At 40.7% G+C, this 20,043-nt stretch overlaps 1 protein-coding gene across 1 annotated transcript in view; it reads left to right on the forward strand.

The window, feature by feature from the left end:
- Positions 1 to 20,043, forward strand: part of PLCD3 (phospholipase C delta 3) — an 851,201-nt gene that overhangs the window by 790,929 nt on the left and 40,229 nt on the right. The gene's annotated exons all lie outside the window — the stretch shown is intronic.

A 20,043-nucleotide genomic window follows, 5' to 3' on the forward strand; every position in this document is an offset into this window, starting at 1 on the left:
TCCTCCTCGGTCCCCAGGACCCGTTCTGGAGAAGGCTCCCCTTCAGGAGCTAGGTCTTCTCCTCCCTCTCCTCAAATGCCTTTCTCTGCATCGAGAAGGATCATTTCTAGATCCACAGAGGCAGGCAATGAGGCTGGATGATAGGCGTTTCATCCCTTGCAGAGATGCTTCAAATGGGACTTGAGCAGACATGGACCTTGGATGGGCTTCCGACATTCACCCCCCAGGCTCCCTTCGGCCCCGTGTCGAGCCGTTGGAGGGGGGAGAGCTTATCCGGGGGTGGATCCCTGGGCTCCCCGACCTCCCAAGCACTGGTGGCGGCCTTTCGGATCAGGCTCAGTCATGAGAGTGCTTACCTCACCGGGGAGCGCGTCGGATCCGATCGATCCTGCCCGGTCTTGGTGTCTCGGCTGGGCGGTCTCCGACTCCCGGTGATCCGTGGGAGCCAGATCCAGTGAGGTCGGCTCTCCCTCGGATTGGCGTGAGTGGAAAGCGGGCGTTGTCGAGGGAGAGACCCCGGGCCCTGCTTTGGGATCCCCCGGCCAGGATGAGGACCTGGCTGGGGCTTTGGAGCTGGGCAGGCCCCGCCCTCCCCAGTTGTCCCGTGGTTCCTTTGGAACATCTGGGGACAGCCCGCGACCCTCGGCCCCCTGAGATGATCCCAGAAAGGACAAGGCTCCTCGGGAGACACATGGACTACCCCCCTTTCGACACAAGGAGACACCTGGACCATTGAGAATCTAGAAGACAGACAGGGAGATTAGGAAAAGGAAAGACCTAGAAGAGAATCTGAAAGGAGGACTCCCCAATTGGAGACATTTGCCTCTCATTGAATCCAGGCCATCAGGGGGCCTCTGCCAGGGGGTGGCATCTCTGTGTTCTTGGAGGCAGAACCCCTCTGTGGCCTCCATCTACTGACCAGTCCCCCCCACCTCTCCCTCTTGCGGACCCTCCCCTCCACATCTTCCTCTGGTCCTGGACATTCTTGGGCCTCGCCCCACATCCGCTCAGCACAGTAGAGTCCACCCCCAGAGATCAGGCCCCAAAGAGCAAGTGCGCATCCCTGCCATGCATGGAGGCAGAGGGCCCCAAAAAGGGGCCTTGACATTGTGAATACAGCAATGGCAGGAGCCGAGGATCGCATTAGCTTGGCTGGATCGCAGTGAATGAGCGAGAGGGTCACAGCGACCTTCGCCAAGCTGTAACTGCTTTGAGCAAGCAGCCTTGGGACATACTTTGATCATCCCAGGACTCCCCCATGTCTGATTAAAAATGCACTTCATGGAGGACCCCACTCGCCAGATCCACTCATGCAACTGAGGGAGCCAACTTTCTCATCCGGCGACTGCCTTCTAATGCTTCCCATAAGTGGCTTTCGCACTGTGACTTTGCAGTGGCCCTAGCTCGATCATGCGCCGGCCAGAGGCGATCAGAGCCCCTTCACGGCAGCCTAGAGCAACACAACATTGGTTGTTTGCCACTTCTGAAGCCCTGTGGTCAAGCCTGGCTGGTCGCGGACGGAATCCAGGCGAAGCTGTCGGGGGCTGTCAGGACAACAAGGCTGTACCAGCTCCTAGGGGGTTCCCTAGAGAGCTCCCTCACTGACTTCGATCAGCAGTCCGGACAGAGAGGTCAAACAGTCCGGATAGGTCCCTCTTCTAGGACAGACGGGAGATGTATGGGGCGAGGGGAGGCTACCACTTTGGTCCCGAGAAGAGAGGGGCTTCTGGGAACTTTCCACAGAGGGAGTTGGACTCGGCTGCTGACCATCTCAGGTCCAGTCGAGGGCATTTTCAGCCCTTCCATCTCTGGAGGCAGTCAGCGCACATGAGGCACCTCTGCCGCATCCCCAAATCACGAGGCTCCCCAGCCTGACCAGCATCCAGATCAGGCTCCGGTGTTAGCTCCCCAATGCAGCGCCCCACGAAAGAGGCAGCAGATAGAAAAGGCATCAGGAAGCCAAGCAGCGCTTCGGTTAGAGATCAGATCAGGACTCCCCACCAGGGACTTCTTCAGGTTCTTAGGACCCTTAGACCGATCTTAGACCTTTCCTGACTTATCTCTTCTGCTCAGAGACCTGTTTCTGGGAGGGTCACTGTGACCTCTGGTCACTCAGGAATGTACTCTATATTAACGCAGGAGAGTATAACCATACTCTATCGACCCCAGGATGTGGGGTACCACTTTTCCTTATGGCTGGACTCCAAAGGGGGTCCAGCCCCAGTTGTGGGGAGCCAGCCACCACCAGTTCTCCTGGCCGAGAGATTGTTCACCCCCTGGGGTAGCTCAAAGTAAGCAGTAGCAGGCCACAGGGATTCCAGTCTTCGATACAGGGTTTATCAAGGCTCACGGCAGGCTCAAGGCATCATATAATGGCTTTCAAGGGTATCTCATGCGGAATGGGTACAGGACTATTTCTCCCTTTTACCACCCCACAAACTTATTAATAAACTTGGGAGGAAGGTTGGACCTGCAAAGACATCCGTGCAGACATAGGAGGCTAGACACACTATCATCCCAGCCTGAGGTGTCATCAAACAGGCGTCCTGTCCTGAGGGTCCTGGGCAGTCCAGCAGTGAGGCGGCCATTTCCTGCGTGGCCTTCACTTCTTCTTCATGCTCAAGCTCTATGCGGTTCTTCAAGCCGGACACTACAGGTTGCATGCTCCAACATTACTCTTCTTCTGGTCCCGATGGCGGTCAAGGTCCAGGCTCTCCGCGGTCCGCAAGCGGCAGCTCCAGTCACAGGAAGCTAACCAGAGACCCTTTTTTTACTAACATTCCCCTACCTTTTGTTCTCACAGGGCTTCTTCGGGCAGCCGGTGGGGGGCAAGACGTCGAATAAGATGCAGATGGGGGGAGGAACCGTTGCCCAATTGTCTGCGAGTCGGGAAAATACCTGGAGATGAGATGCTCACTTATAAGCTGGAGATGAGCTTCACAGCCCTAGCTTACAGGGAGCCTACACGTCAGACGAACCGCAACCGCCAACAACCAGACAACAAAACTAGTGGGGCTCTGGCACAGAGAGGGGGGAACCAGGTCCCATCTCCTTGAGCCGAGGCCATGATCTTCTGGAATTGTAACTTTCAAACACTTTCTTGTAAGTAACGAAATTCAGGAAGGTCTAATATCCGCGGATGCTCACTTGTCTCTCTCGAACCATTCAATCTCCTTTAATGGTCTCTCTGGGGGCTGTTTTTGAAGATTTTTGCGATCTGGGGCAACCCTGTTTCGATCTTTTGCTTCACTGAAGCTGCTTCCCCCGGCTGTGAATCCCCCGCCCTCACCCGAAGCAATTGCCCTCCGACGCACTGGTCCATGTCTCTCTCCTCTGTCCCTTATGCCCTCTATCTTGCAGACTTGAGGATTTGCAGAAAGCCAACAGTTTGGGGGAGTTCATTGCTGATTCTCAGCCTCTCTTCCCTCTGTGGCCCTCCTGTTATGTGTTATATGGTAGATCCACCGATCATCATGGAATCATCGGATGATCCCCGGATCCCATCTCAATCTCCCCAATGACCGACTACAATCCTGACCCACACCTTGACATTGGCAGCCTGGTTCCCCAGTTCCATCCAGAGGGTATCTCCGTCACCTGTCCAAGGCCATTTTAGTGGCGACTCGCCGACATTCCACACTAGGAGAGTTTCGGAACAACGAAAAAGGTTTTTAGGTTTTGGATTCAGAACAATGATCCTTTTTTTTGGCACCATGGTCTGCGGTACTGGACTTCTTCTCAGACCTCTTTCATCAGGGGTAAGTTCCAGCATGGCACAAATGGCCATTACCGGATCATTATCGATATCATGATCGTAAGATCTCAACTGACTCATCTTAAGACAAACTTTTTTTTCAGGTAAAGGTTTCTGTTGAGGCCCCCCCCCAAAAACCTTGCTCCACACCGGACTATCCTTGGTCCTCAAGGCCCAGGCCCTCCCTTTCCCCTTTGAGCGCTTGTAGATCTAAAGTACCTTTCCTGGAAGACTGCCTTCTTGGTAGCCATCACATCAACCAGAGAGTGAAGAACTCAGGTATGCTGTAAACGCCTTAACCTCTCCTCTTTTTTTTCGATATGGTGTGCCCTCGGACCAATCCATCTTTTCTTTCAAAAAAAGTTTCTTGAATCTAATATTAACAATCAATCAATTTACCTGTTTTTCCCCAACTATAAAATTTTTGACCTTGTTTTTGAGGCTGGCGTTGGTTTAATATAAAAATGTTGAGGCCTGAAAACACCCTCAGAAGCTGGTGCCTGCTCAGCGGCTCCGGACTCATCCAAGGGAGAGACAACCGTGGGTTCAATACTCTGAGAATCTCGTGGCATACCAGACTCCAAATGGGTCTCGGTAGAGGCCTGCGACTCAAAAGTAGTGGGTATCAGGGGCTGCAAAAGCGCTTCACTGAGTACCGGCAAACCGGCGACTGGCTTAGGAGAAGCTTTGTCATCAGCTTTGGACCTCGACTGTCTGTCTCTGTCTTTTTCTTTGCATTTTTTGTGAACTCCGATAGTTGGATTGCTAACCAACGACATTTCAGAATAATTGAATCTTGAACCAAAATATTTAGAAGCAAAAATATACCGACACTTAATAGTGCATTGGTTAAATCTAGCACAAAACCGACAGCAAGGCACGTTGTGATCTGGGCCTAGGCAAGGAATACAGTACAAATGAAAATCCTTATGAGGTATTTGCTTCCCACAAGTAATGTAATTATTAACTTTTACTGACATCGGTAAGGAGCAAGAAAAAGTTTCCCCAATGGGGTATTTAGCTTTAGTTTGAAGACTTCAGTTCTGAAACTCGAATGTGAAAATTTCAGGAGTCGGCTGACTGGCACTTGCGAACTGCTTCTGCTTCGGGCACCGCATGGCAAGAAAGACTGAATAAAATGGCATCGGCTGCATGTTTTATACCCCTGATGACCTGACATCATTGGAAGAGGAGACAGCAATCGACGCAGGACCCAAGACTTTGTTATTCAGGCCGACTGAGGGCAACCTGCCAGCAGATTACCCAGATGTAATGACTGCAACAGTGAAACACGAAGAACATCGATGGCCTGAAGCTTAACACCAAAAATGCGTTATCGTCCCCTTTGGAATCAACTCAGTTCCCATGAATTACCACATTGATGGGTGCCCACTGAACACTGAAGGGGCCATAAGAGATCTGGGCACCCAGGTCAACAGCCACCTCACCTTCAACCACCACATTGCCACTCTGGTCAGAAAGTCCTTCTACATGGCACATCTTATAACCAAAGGTTTCGCATCCTGGAAGAAAGAGGTCATCATCCCTCTCTATTCATCCCTCATTAGACCAGTCATCGAATATAACGCCTTGTTTGGCATGTACCTGACCAGACACCTACAACAGCTGGAGAGGCCACAAAAGTACCTCACAAAAAGGAACCCTAGGCCTTAAACACATGTCCTACATGGACAGACTCAAGAAACTTCAGCTGTTCTCAGTCTCTTATCATCTACTTAGAGGTGATATCTGCTTGACTTACAAAGCTATGTCTGACCCAGCCCTACTTGAAATGCTACAACTAAAGAAATCCCAATCCCCCCACGCCACATGCTCCAGAGATCACAACCTCATTACCACAATTAACAGAACATGCTAGAGGGACAGGTTAATCTCCCAAAGACTGTCCATACTCTGGAATAAGCTTCCCATTCATGTCAAACAGAGCACCTCACTGGCCCTCTTCAAGAGAAATCTTGACAAGTACATGGGTAACAGAAAGTTCACCCCAGGGATCACTCCAGTTGCCCTACTGGATAGGGGTACTGTGAACTAACATTGGGTGACACGGTGCCTGGGCAATATTTTTGGGCTAGGCTTGTAAAGGCTCCAGGGCCATTAGCCTAGTACACACCTATGAACCTATGACCAAAGGATGGGAAACTGAAAATACACTCCTGTTCTGGTGCTTATGTCTCTGATGAACAGAGACAGTCAGTAAATCATGTACTAACTAACAATTACCTCAGTATAGATGTCTACAACAATCACCCCTATATAAATGTCTAAAACATATAATTTGTGGGAGACATTTGTGTTGCATAGCTAGGCTTATAAAGGCCTTAGTGGTTGTTAGCCTAGTATACACCTATGAACCTATGAACAATTATCAGAAAAGCACATAAGAAGTTCAAAGTTACCTTGAAATTGCAAAACGAGCATGTTTAGAGTAAAACGAGCACAAGAAAAACACAATGGCCATGAAAAAAAGATTAAACAAGCAAAATGAATATAATAAAATGGCAAAAAGGGCACATTAAGCATAAATAAATCAAGGTGACTGCATGTTTGTTGGCAAAGTACTGTGTTTTGGCATAACTATTATTTTGCATTGTATTTAGGGCATAACTAGAGTTATTCGAAGTATCTCAAAGTGTGTAAAAGTGCTTACAGTGTGTGCTTATTACTGTACATTTATTCCGAAGAATTTGTGTGCAAAGTGAAACTATTTTGTGAAGTCCAGTCAAAATATAGCCATTCCAAAAAGTTTCTTGTGCTGGGCATGTCTATTCGCAGAGTTCCGCCATTATAGAGTGTTTCTTGCACTGTAAAGAGTTATTTAGAGAAGTACAGCCATTTTGAGAAAGTTTCAGTGTGCTATGTACTGTTTATTCGCAAAGTGCAATTACTTTGAAATGTTTTTTATTCTGAGCTTCTTATGCCCAGTTTATTCACACAGTGCAGTTATTTTGAAATGTTTCTTCACTGATAAGAGGTGATTTCTTGCAGTACAATGACTTCAAGAGTATTCTTCTGCCCGGGAGACTTATTTCACAAAGTTCAGTTATTCAGAGGCTTGTTATGCTATTAAGTATAGTTACAAGTACTGGCATAAATTTCAGGCATATGTGGAAGTGTGCATGTTCATAACAGTTACAAGTGGACTTGGGTTGCATTGTGTTTTACTGTAATTTGTTGGCATGGCAGACGGATTTTGATAACCCACACCACTTGTATTTGATCAGAATACTGCAGAGAATTGGAAAATATTTGAGCAAGAGTACGATATTTTTATACAAGCAGCTTATTCTGACAAACATGCACACACCAGTGCATTCATTTAGCTAAATCTAGCAGGGTCAGAGGCCACTGAAAGAGAGGGTTCATTTGTGTATGCACCAGCAATATATAAAGGAGAAGGGGAAAACTGTCATATTGTTGTACAGGCTGAATCAAGGGAAGACCCCAAGAGTTTGAAATGCAAATTCAGGGAAATGTGCAACCCCCAGACAAATGTTACGTTAGAGAGGCATTTGTTTTACACAAGAGATCAAAAGCAAGGGGAAACGTTTGCAGCTTATATTACTGACCTGAGAAACAAAGCTAAAATGTGCAGGTTTGGTGACTTAAAAGATGAGTTAATAAAGGACAGGCTTGTGTGTGGTATTGATAGTGCTGTAGTGATAAAGACTTTGCTTCGTCACAGTGACTTAATGCTGAGCAAAGCTACTGAGATTTGTCAAATCCATGAAGTGATGGAAAGGCACACAAGTATGCTAGAAAGTGATAAAAGCATGGTTTCAGCAGGCTGTAGAGCAAATGTAGACAGCATGCAACACATGGGTAGCAGAAGTAGGCCGAAGCACATGGCAGTTGTAACCCCTGCGAGTGTGACAGGTAAAACTCGTAGTTTTCCTGCAAGTTGTAAGACTAGATCAGTGAGAAGGACATGCCCAGTGCAGTGCAAGGGTGAGTCAGCAAAACCCAAATCAAGCTTTATTGTCAACCGTCGCAATTGTGGTACCAGTCATGAGTCTAAAAGAGAAAGGTGCTTAGCATTCTGTCAGCAATGCCACACGTGTAAAAAATGGAACCATTTTCAAACGTTTTGCAAATCAAGTAAACCTCACACAGTTATAAAGAAGGGTCACTTAAAAAGCAGACTGATCATGTAGAGAGCTGCAGCCCTATTTTCTACATAGATGGTGTATCAGTAATTCATAGGTTCATACATTAGTACTAGGTTAGCTGCCCTTGTGAGCCATTGTAAACCTAGTCAATTATCCCTTGTGAGACTCAAACCCTGTACCTTGTGTTTGTAAGGCAAACACCTTAACCATTAAGCCACCCTCCCAACCTAATTGGTGAAAAGGTTGATGCAGTAAATTTGTTGCAAAGAATGAAGTGTTTTGTACGTGCAGATCAATGGCAAACCCACCGAGCTCAAAGTAGACACTGGTTCAAAGTCTAATGTTATGTCAGTAGACACATTTGCTAAACTGAGAGCTGGTGAGCAACTTAACATGACCAGTTGTGTGAATCCTGTTGCTTATGGAGGTGAAGAAATTCAAACCGAAGGCTCAGTAGTGCTTTCTACTGAAGACCTGTGCAGTCATTACTCGGTCTCAGAGACAGTTTGAGAATAAATCTGCTTTACTTCACCAAAGAAGTTCATCATATAAGCTCATATCCTAGTTCCAATTTTACTGAACCTATTTTTTCAGAGTATGCTGAAGTTTTCGATGACAAGTTAGGCAAACTTCCAGTTGTATATTCTATGAAATTAGACCCAGAGGTCAGTCCAGTATGCTATGCAGGATAAAGTCAAAGCTCAGTTGGATAAAATGGTGCAACAAGGTGTAATTTGTCCATTTACAGAACCAACTGAATGGGTGTCGTCCATGGTAGCAGTGCACAAAAAAGGCTCAGATGAAATCAGTATATGCAATGACCCAAAAGACCAGAATGAAGCATTAAAGAGACCTCATCATCCTATATGTACAGTCGAGGAAGTCACAGCCCTAATACTGAATGCCACTGTTTTTTCTGTCTTGAATGTAAAAAGTTCATTTTGGCAAGTGATGCTTGATCGTAAATCTTCACTACCGACTACTTTCAGTACCCCACTTGGAACATATAGATACCTCAGGATGCCATTTGGAATAAATTCTACAAATGACATCTTTCAGCATGCAATGGAGTACATTTTTTCAAGTTATCCTTGTGCCACAATAGTAGATGATTTATTGGTTGGGGCAGTGGTGAAGCAGAGCATGACAGAAACCTAAAGAAAGTTCTAGACAGAGCACGTGAAGTGAACTTGAAGCTCAATCCTCTGAAGTGTAAATTCAAACTACCAGAAGTTACATATGTAGGTCATTTGTTTACTAGCACTGGCTTAGGACCAGATCTGTCCAAGGAAGTAGCCATTCTTGAGATGTCAGCACCAGATAATGTTCAAGCTCTACAATGTTTTCTTGGTATGGTCAACTATTTAGGCAAGTTTATACCAGATTTCAGTGAGTTGGCAGCAGCTTTGAGAGAGCTGACATGCAAAAATGTTACATAGTTTTGGTTGGAACAGCACCAGAGAACATTTGGAGACCTTAAGCAGAAAATTGCCACCCCACCTACATTAAGATACTATGATGTCAATAAACCAGTTATTCTTTCCTGTGACACTTCAAAATTTGGTCTTGGTACAGTTATTCTTTAAGAAGGCACACCAGTAGCCTATGCATCGAGAACTCTTACCCAAACTGAAATGCAATATGCTCAAATTGAGAAAGAACTTTTGGCAATAGTATTTGCATGTTCAAAGTTTCATGACTATATTTATGGCCAATCTATTCAGATTGAAACTGACCACCAACCTCTAGTTACTATTTTAAAGAAGCCTATGCATTCAGTTCCAGTGAGATTACAAAGAATGATGTCGAAATTGCAAAAGTACACATTCAAAATGGTCTATACAAAAGGCAAACTTCTTTATCTGGCTGACACCTTATCCACATCGCCCAGAAATACAATGGAACAGCTTGATGTAGAGAATTTTGACTTTGATGTCATGGAAGTGTGTAATTTTTCTACCATGAGACCTGATGAGTTGAGAGATCATACAAAGACCGATCCAGTTTTGCAAAACCTCAACCACTACATCAATGTAGGATGGCTGGCGAAGCAATCTAGTGTACCAAACAAATGAGTGCAGCATGCGCCCCTTTATTTGCAAATATTGTTATGGCAGCATTGGAAGCACAGTTTCTTGAGCAATGCCTCTATACTCAGCATATATACATGTATACCCGTTACCTTGATGACCTTTTTATTGTGCGGGCAGGTGCTGTGCCCCTTGTTATGATTTTATGAGGTACATTAACCACACCACATCCTTTTTGGTTTTTACTCACACTGTGGGTCTTGGTGAAATCAATGACCTTAACATCTCCTTAACTTTTGACCATGAGAGGCTTTCTATTTCTTCTAACATTTATTGCAACCCTACCTATTCCAACAGCTTACTTTATTATGGAACGGAACACAAACCAGGTCCAACGAACCAAAACTCCAAACCGTAGGAAATCACTAAAAATAAAAACTGTAGTCCAAATAGTAAGGGCTAAAAAGAACAAACATTTATTTTATTTTTGTTCATTTTAAAAAAATTGTTTTGAAAAATGCATTTAAAAAATCATTTTTCCCTTATTAATAAACAAAAAAAAAAATATTTTAATAAACATACAAAATATAAATCTTCTTTTACAAAAAATCTTTTAAAAAATTATTTTTAAATTTAAAAAAAATATAACAATTAAATATTGAAAAATATTACAAATACTAAAAATTAAATTAATATAATTTATTTCATTTAAAAATTTTTTCTTATTTTATATATTTTATTCAAACCTTTAAAAACTTGAAAAGGAAAAATTTTAATCTGCATTTAATTTTAAAATTTAGTTTTATTTCAAATTTTTTTCCCCTTTTCAATTTTTCCCTCCCAAAACTAATAATTATAAAAATGTTTTTAAATTTCTTTTTTAAATTTTATTTAAATTATTTAATCCACTTTTCCCATAAAAAACCATTTTTCATATAAAACTTAAAATAGAAATTTTTAAAATTTTTTTTAATATAGGCCTTAAAATAATAAAATAATTTTAAAATTCATTTTAATTACAAATTTACTAAATGTTGAGGTTTTTTATTTTAAAAAACATTTTTAAATTATTTTGGGGATTAAATAATTTTCTTTTTTTAAAAATTCCAGTTTTTAAAAAAATAGAACTTTTGTAAAATTAATTATGATTTTTTTATCTTTGGACCTTAATTAAGGTTTAAAACTTCTGTCCCTGTTATCAGTTCTTTAAAAAATTGGAAAAAAATTATTTTTTGTTATTTAAAAAATTGTCAAAAAGTTTAATTCCAAAATTACTTAAGAAAATCAGATTTCTAAATAAAAAACCGTTGACCTCAGCTTTATTTTAGTTTGAAAAAAGTGTTAGAAAGTTGGTTTAAAAAATTTAACAAAAATTTTTATAAGTTAAAAAATTTAATGTGTAAGTTATGTTAAAATTAAAACTCTTTTTTTAAGGGAAAAAAGAAATTTAATATTGAAAAAATTAATTAAAAATTTAATTACAATTACCCAATTAGTAACCCCAATCATTTTTAAACAAAACCCCCCCTAACCCTTTTTAGGAAAATTTTTTATATATAAAAACTATTAAAATAAAAAAATATAATTTTAAAGCAGAATTCTTTTATTTCCTTTAAATAAATTAATTTAAAAAATATAAGAAGTTTTAAGGAAACTAATAATTAATCTTATCCAAATTTAAAATTTACAGTTTAGCTTAAAAATTTAATGACAACTACAAATTAGAGAAAAAAAAAATTAAAGTTTTAAATTGGTTTGATTTAAAGATATACTAAATTAAGAATATAATTAAAAGGATTTAATTCTATTCAAATAAATTTTAATCATGATGGTTTTTAACCTTGCGAACAGTTTTTTACTTTTTATTAAAAAGAAATTTAATTAATTTTTAAATAATTTAAAAAAATTTTGTTATTTTTTTAAAGGGGTTTTTAAATTATAATTTGCTATTATATTTAAATATTGAAATTTTAAATTTATTTTGATACTTTTTGACATTTTTAATAAAAAACATACCCGTACTTTTAACACCTTAAGGCAAATTTTTAAAAATTACTTTTTGACATGGGGTTGTTTTAAACTGCCCCCAAAATTTAAAATTAATATATAACCCTTTATTTATAAAAAAATTTAAGTTTAAAAAAAATATTTTTTGATTTTTGGGATTATTTAAAATATTATGAATTTAAGAAAATTAATACTTTTAATTGATTAAACCATAGATTTATCTTAAGGGGTTGAACAACTATATTGTTTTAACTATTAAAGTTGGTACTGATTAAATTTAGAACCTTAAGGGTGCAAAAACAAAAGAAGTTCATCATATAAGCTCATATCCTAGTTCCAATTTTACTGAACCTATTTTTTCAGAGTATGCTGATGTTTTCGATGACAAGTTAGGCAAACTTCCAGTTGTATATTCTATGAAATTAGACCCAGAGGTCAGTCCAGTATGCTATGCAGGATAAAGTCAAAGCTCAGTTGGATAAAATGGTGCAACAAGGTGTAATTTGTCCATTTACAGAACCAACTGAATGGGTGTCATCCATGGTAGCAGTGCACAAAAAAAGGCTCAGATGAAATCAGTATATGCAATGACCCAAAAGACCAGAACGAAGCATTAAAGAGACCTCATCATCCTATATGTACAGTCAAGGAAGTCACAGCCCTAATACTGAATGCCACTGTTTTTTCTTCACTACCGACTACTTCCAGTACCCCATTTGGAACATATAGATACCTCAGGATGCCATTTGGAATAAATTTTGCAAATGACATCTTTCAGCGTGCAATGGAGTACATTTTGTCAGGTTATCCTTGTGCCACAATAGTAGATGATTTATTGGTTGGGGCAGTGGTGAAGCAGAGCATGACAGAAACCTAAAGAAAGTTCTAGACACAGCACATGAAGTGAACTTGAAGCTCAATCCTCTGAAGTGTAACTACCAGAAGTTACATATGTAGGTCATTTGTTTACTAGCACTGGCTTAGGACCAGATCTGTCCAAGGAAGTAGCCATTCTTGAGATGTCAGCACCAGATAATGTTCAAGCTCTACAATGTTTTCTTGGTATGGTCAACTACTTAGGCAAGTTTATACCAGATTTCAGTGAGCTGGCAGCAGCTTTGAGAGAGCTGACATGCAAAAATGTTACATAGTTTTGGTTGGAACAGCACCAGAGAACATTTGGAGACCTTAAGCAGAAAATTGCCACCCCACCTACATTAAGATACTATGATGTCAATAAACCAGTTATTCTTTCCTGTGACACTTCAAAATTTGGTCTTGGTACAGTTATTCTTTAAGAAGGCACACCAGTAGCCTATGCATCGAGAACTCTTACCCAAACTGAAATGCAATATGCTCAAATTGAGAAAGAACTTTTGGCAATAGTATTTGCATGTTCAAAGTTTCATGACTATATTTATGGCCAATCTATTCAGATTGAAACTGACCACCAACCTCTAGTTACTATTTTAAAGAAGCCTATGCATTCAGCTCCACTGAGATTACAAAGAATGATGCCGAAATTGCAAAAGTACACATTCAAAATGGTCTATACAAAAGGCAAACTTCTTTATCTGGCTGACACCTTATCCAGATCGCCCAGAAATACAATGGGACAGCTTGATGTAGAGAATTTTGACTTTGATGTCATGGAAGTGTGTAATTTTTCTACCATGAGACCTGATGAGTTGAGAGATCATACAATGACCGATCCAGTTTTGCAAAAGTTCAACCACTACATCAATGTAGGATGGCTGGCAAAGCAATCTAGTGTACCAAACAAATGAGTGCAGCATGCGCCCCTTTATTTGCAAATATTGTTATGGCAGCATTGGAAGCACAGTTTCTTGAGCAATGCCTCTATACTCAGCATATATACATGTATACCTGTTACCTCGATGACCTTTTTATTGTGCGGGCAGGTGCTGTGCCCCTTGTTATGATTTTATGAGGTACATTAACCACACCACATCCTTTTTGGTTTTTACTCACACTGTGGGTCTTGGTGAAATCAATGACCTTAACATCTCCTTAACTTTTGACCATGAGAGGCTTTCTATTTCTTCTAACATTTATTGCAACCCTACCTATTCCAACAGCTTACTTTATTATACCAGCAACCACCCCTATCACCAGAAACATGGAGTAGTCAAGGGCCAACTGGTTAGAGCAGCCAGGATGGTTACTTTATGGGGTGAGTTTGTGGAAGAATGTAACATGTTGAAGGACACGTTTGTCAACAGGGGATATTCCTTGGATCTCATTGATTCTGTCATGGCCGAAGTGATGGACAAGAGACGGAAAGGGATTTACATCCCCCTTTTGATGCTCAATCAGGATGTATGTGGTTCCCCCGTATAGAAAACAATTCTAGGCTACTTAGCCCATGTGAGAACATGTTGGTGGATGGCTTACCTGAGAAAGATCATTTGTTTGAATTTAGTCATTCTTTGGTTACCACTTTCAATAGTGACAGTAAATATATTGAGTCTATTGTTTACAAAAACTGGACTTAAATTACACAGGATGGGAACTGTTGGAGAAATTGGGGGCCCGGACAAAGATTGTGTATAAGAGAGGATGTACTTTTAAAAAGTATCTTAAGAGTTCCAGTATCAACAGGTATAAGTCTATGTTTGGCAATATGTTCAAATGTGGTGCATGTAACCAATGCAGTCACATACTGGTCAGTGACTGTATTCAGATCAATGATAAAACTTTATTTATCAAAGGGAAATTCAATTGCCAGTCAAGTGGTGTGGTCTATATTGCAAGATGTGCAAAAACTCAACCACTACATCAATGTAGGATGGCTGGCAAAGCAATCTAGTGTACCAGACAAAGGGAGTTGCCATGAATGCAGCATGCGCCCCTTTATTTGCAAATATTGTTATGGCAGCATGGGAAGTACAGTTTCTTGAGCAATGCCCCTATACTCAGCATATATACATGTGTGAGATCTTTTCCCACACCATTGCTAAAAACTGGAATTCCCCTTCCCCATTCTCTGACCACTGCCTCTACCACCCCACAATTCAAAATCTCCCTCAAATCACATCTACTAAACACCAGGTTATGTCCTTGTATCACTTAACCTTTACTCTCCCATCTCCCCCTTCTTTTTCCAACTTCCAAGCTACTCACTTTAACCCATTACAGTATTAAATCCAGCCAATAACTCTGGCTATTAGTTGTTACTTCTCATAGCGGGTGATTGCTCCTCTTTTTGTCACAATCGTTAAATGGAATTATTGACTGTTTCTCCTGGAAAATGTCTTTTTCCAATTTATTTTATATATTTTCAGTGTTTGTCTGGCAGAATGTCTAACTCAATGTTGTATTATTTAAATGACCTTTGTATAACACTGTATAAATTTGCTTCTCTTGTTTTGTTTTTTGTAACAATGTTTCGGAGCTTTTCTCCCCGGGCCTCTGCTGTAAATGACCTGGTCCAGTTGGAATTTACCAGTTAACAAATGTAAAATAAAATAAATAAAATGCGTATCCTGCCCTGTTTTTCATGTTGGCAAGATCGAGAGACAGTTAAAACAACGTATCTATGAGCTCCTTTATGACATCATGAAATGTAAGGAAACCAATGCCCTTTTTTGGCACATTACATTATTTTCAGAGCATAAATTTCATTTTTGGGTCTTGGAACATGTGAGACCAGGCCCTAGGGGTGGCCCTTGGTCCTTAGTGTTGGACGAGAGGGAACTGTGGTGGCAGATATTTATAAATACACCTGTGCCACTGGGTTTGAATGATGTTATTAGTATCAAGTGCTCTCTAAAAAAGAGAATGTTGGATAGATAGTGATATGTTCTGAAATAGGTTTGATTAATCCTGAATATTTATTTTTTTATCATTTTTTAAGAATTATTTAAAGCATTTTTGCTTCAGTTTTGCTACACTTTGTGCCAGTTTCATGGTTTGTGCAGGTGTTCTGTGTAATTCCTTTGCAATTTGTGCCTGTCACTTTAAATTACTTTGCCTCTCCTTTCCTTATTAGTTCATTGTGTTCTGTATCATGTGACCTTACTGGTCTTTTTAAGCTACTGAGTACTTGTTCTGTTGTATATATCTGAAGAAGTCTTAATTGTAAAACTAAAGCGCTAATATTTCCTGGTAAAGTTGTGCTTATTTTAATAAATCTGCCGTTCTGTCATCCCGGTTGCCGTTGGTGAAGTGCAATCTAGTGTACTGCCTGAAATGCAAACTTATTTTCCCTACAGAGATGAGATGTTGATGGAAGATGGCTTTATTTTCAAAGGTCCTAAAACTGTTGTTCCTACTTCCCCACAACATGAATATATCCAGATTTTGCATTGTGGTCACCCAGGTTCCAAATCTACCAAAAGAAGAGTGAGAGAACTAGTATGATAGCCTTCTCTAGTAAAAGACATTGATAAAGTACTTTCTTCTTGTTCAGTATGCAATAGTACTAAACAGCATTTGCAAAAAGAACCACTTCAGTAGCCACTGATATATTCGAGTGGAACAATCAGCATTACTTAGTGTTGGTAGACTCTTATTCGAACTGGTTTGAGATCGATCTACTACCTAACCTAAAATCCACTGCTGTTATCACCAAGTTGAAACATCATTTCTCAGTCCATGGTAGTCCACACAAAGTTATTTTTGACAATGATACCCAATTTACCAGTCAATTGTTTCAGAAATTTGCAAAAGAATGGGATTTTGTACTTGTTACTAGTAGTCCAGAATACCCACAGTCAAATGGACTAGCTGAACATGCAGTACAGAGTACAAAACAATTACTAAAGAAGTCAAAGCGTGATAATACCGATGTCTTTTTGAACTTACTTAATCTCAGAAACATACTCTGTGACGCTATACTTGGCTCACCTGCTCAGAGACTTCTATCTAGGCAAACCAGAACAACACTGCCTATCAATTCCAGTTTGTTAAGGCCTAAAGCTAAGAACAACAGAACAATTAAAGCCCAACTGTTCAGAAAGCATTCTCTCCAGAAGTCTAGCTATGATAAATCCAGCAGAGTTCTTCGTCCATTGAAAGAAGGAGAGACAGTGAGGATACAAACGGCGAAAGGTTTCGTCCGGATTGGTCAAGTAACAGGTAGATGTGCTGAGCTGAGATCCTACTTTGTAGAATCTGAGGGTGTGGAATACAGGAGAAATCGCCACATCTTCCTGTATCAGAATCGATTTCACAGCATTGTTCCTGTGATAGACTCTAGATCTCAGAGCAACCCAGACGATGTACCTGTTGCAGAATGTGTCTTAACTTCTAATTCCATTCCTGATGATGTTCCTGATGTCCCCAAAGTTGAACATTCAGCAGAGACAGTCCCAGTTGCTAGTCCTAGTTCTAATTTCTATGTCACATGATTTGGTCATACTTCCAGACCTAGTGTGAAATACACAGCAACCTGAACATAATCGTCTATATGTATTTAGTTCTGTATAATTGCATGACAAAGAATTATTTTGTTTTAATTGCATGTCAATTGATGTTGTCTATAATGCATGGCCATTTCTCAAAGAGGGAGGATGTAGAATAGTGTGTGTGTGTTGTAGCTTTAAGAAGCGTTTCAAGGACAGCACGTGCATATAAATAGCAAGCATGTGCTAGTTTCAGTGCCATTTTGAGAGTGCAGCCAGAGAGTGAACATGTATGAATGTGATAACTAGTTTGTTTATAAGTCTGCCTAATTTAAAGTTATTAAGCCTCAATCCTGATGTGTTTGTATGTAATAAAGCTGCTTGAACAGAACCCATGTATGTCCGTCTGCTTTATCCTGACCAGACTAGCGACAGATCTGTTTGCCTCCTTTCAGACAACTGAAAAAATTCTGTTCAAGACATCCTTGCAATCATGCTTGGAAGACAGATGTTTTACCATTACCAAGTTTGGAAATGTTCTTGCATGCCTTTCTACCCTTTCCAATCATTCCCATAGGATTTCTAAAGATTCAAAAAGAATTGTCAAAGATCATTGTGGTAATCCCCTAAGGCACATGCAAAGTTTATTCTCCTTTTTAATGGAATTAGCCAAAAGCAATTACCACAAGCTTCCTCACAGACTGGATCTGCTCACCAACATCAAGCATGAATAGTACACCCCAACGTAGACTAATCGCAACTGACAACCTGTATGATTCCATTTTGATTCTTTTTAGGCACTTGTACCATAAGGATGTGCAGCAGGTATGTAAGGAGGCAAGAAAACCTGTTACTAAACATTCTTACATTTACAAGTGGAAGACGTTTTCTAGGTAGTGTCTAACCAATACCATAGGTCCCAAAAGGGTTTCAGTCCTTCTGTTTTTGAAAATTTTGTATGTGCTACTTAGAGATGGTTTGCCATATGCTTCTGTCACGGTGCGAGACTTCTGAAAGCAAATTCCTCCTTCCTGGTATCTCAGCTTTGTTCTTTAAAGTTTGACCTTGCCTCTCTTTGAACCTGCCTGTCAGGTTGATTTATGGTTCATTACTTGTATGACTGTTTTACTTATTGCTCTGACATCTGCAAGACGAGTCTCTGAGCTGCAAGTTCTCACTGTGGGCCATCCTTACCTGACTTTTTTCATGAACAGGGTTGTATTATGCACTAATCCATCATTCATGCCTAAGGTTGTTTCTAGATTTGCCTTGAATCAAGCCATTAATCTCCCAATGTTCTATCCTGATTCACAAAACAAGAAAAGATTCTACATACCTTAGATGCACAGAAGCAGCTGAGGTACTACTTTCACAGAACAAAGCTCTTTAGGAATGGGGGCAAAGAAAGGTTAACCGTCTCTAAGCAAACTGTTGCATGATAGTTGCCTCTGTTATTGTTTCTGTTGCCCCACCTTGGTAAATCTCCTTCAGGCAAGGTTAAGGCTCACTCAACTAGTGTTTTATGCTGTTTGGTGGCATATTGGCAAGGGGGTGGACTGCAGAAGCACTCTAGATACAGCAACCTGGTCCTCTGTTCTTACTCTCACAAAGCATTACAAACTGGATTCCTTTTCAAGGTCCAGAACTGGCTTTGCTAGGACCATCCTGGTTCAGTGATCCTTATTCTTCACCTTCCAGATAAGCTAAACTTTGAGAATCTACCCAAAATGCCACTCAGCCAGTGGTAATGATGAATGTAGTACAGTTGTGTTTATCATATTTACCTGTAACAATAGATGTTTGAATTTCTCACTGTCTTAGTGGCAGTGCCCGGCTGACATCCCCTGATTGTGCATAGGTGAGATGGATTTCAACCTGTCTGATTCACTTGTTGTTGGATTTGTTTTTTTACATTGTATTGTGATTAGCTGTAAATTTATACTTGCTAGACAGTTCTAGCTTCAGGTAATGTTCTCTTCTTCTTTATGGAAGCAAGAAAACCTGAGCACTCAATTCCTGTTACAGCTGACGGCTTCCCTTTTATGATATGCTCAGCTAACAGCTGAGAACTTCTGTGGTATGATCCCAGTTATTCTCGTTAGAAGGAATATATAATTATCAGCCATGGGCTGGGTAAGGCCAATCTGTAACCAAGTGGAATAGGCTATTTCAAGCACAAAAAGGGACATTTGCTAGGTTTAAAATGGTGCACAAGGGCAGCTAGCCAAGTACTTACCTATGAACCTATAAGAGAGAGGGAGGGGAGTCTGAGCTTTTGATAGCTTCCCAGTATTGGGTTACTTTGGCAGATACCCCAAAATGCCACTGAAGCAGCGAGGAATTTAAACATCTATTGTTACAGGTAAGTAAAACTTGTGCAACTGTGCTTTCTTTCAGCATGTGGGCCACTAATTGAATCCAAGTTGCCTAGGCCACGGTCTAGGGCGCCCGCTCAATATGCCATAGAGGTGGCTGATTTACCAGACACTTACTCAAAATTGCCTACGACTCTGCCAAAAGCAGGTCAGGAAACTTCTGGAGTGCTGTCAGTAAAACATCTATTTTGCTTTCAATCATAGCAGTCTTGGAGTTGCCAACATATGTTAGGGAGAATGTTGGGGGTTTAGTACCCTACAGAAAAAAAAATGTTTCCTGTAGTACTGTTTGATTATCTGTATCAGTCTTGAACAATCACAATTCATAATGGAGTCATTAGTGCAAATAATATATTTCTGTTATATCTGATGGCATTTTCA

The sequence above is a fragment of the Protopterus annectens genome, chromosome 13.part0 (genome assembly GCF_019279795.1).
Source record: "Protopterus annectens isolate FY-2018-M chromosome 13.part0, PAN1.0, whole genome shotgun sequence".
NCBI lineage: Eukaryota > Metazoa > Chordata > Ceratodontiformes > Protopteridae > Protopterus > Protopterus annectens.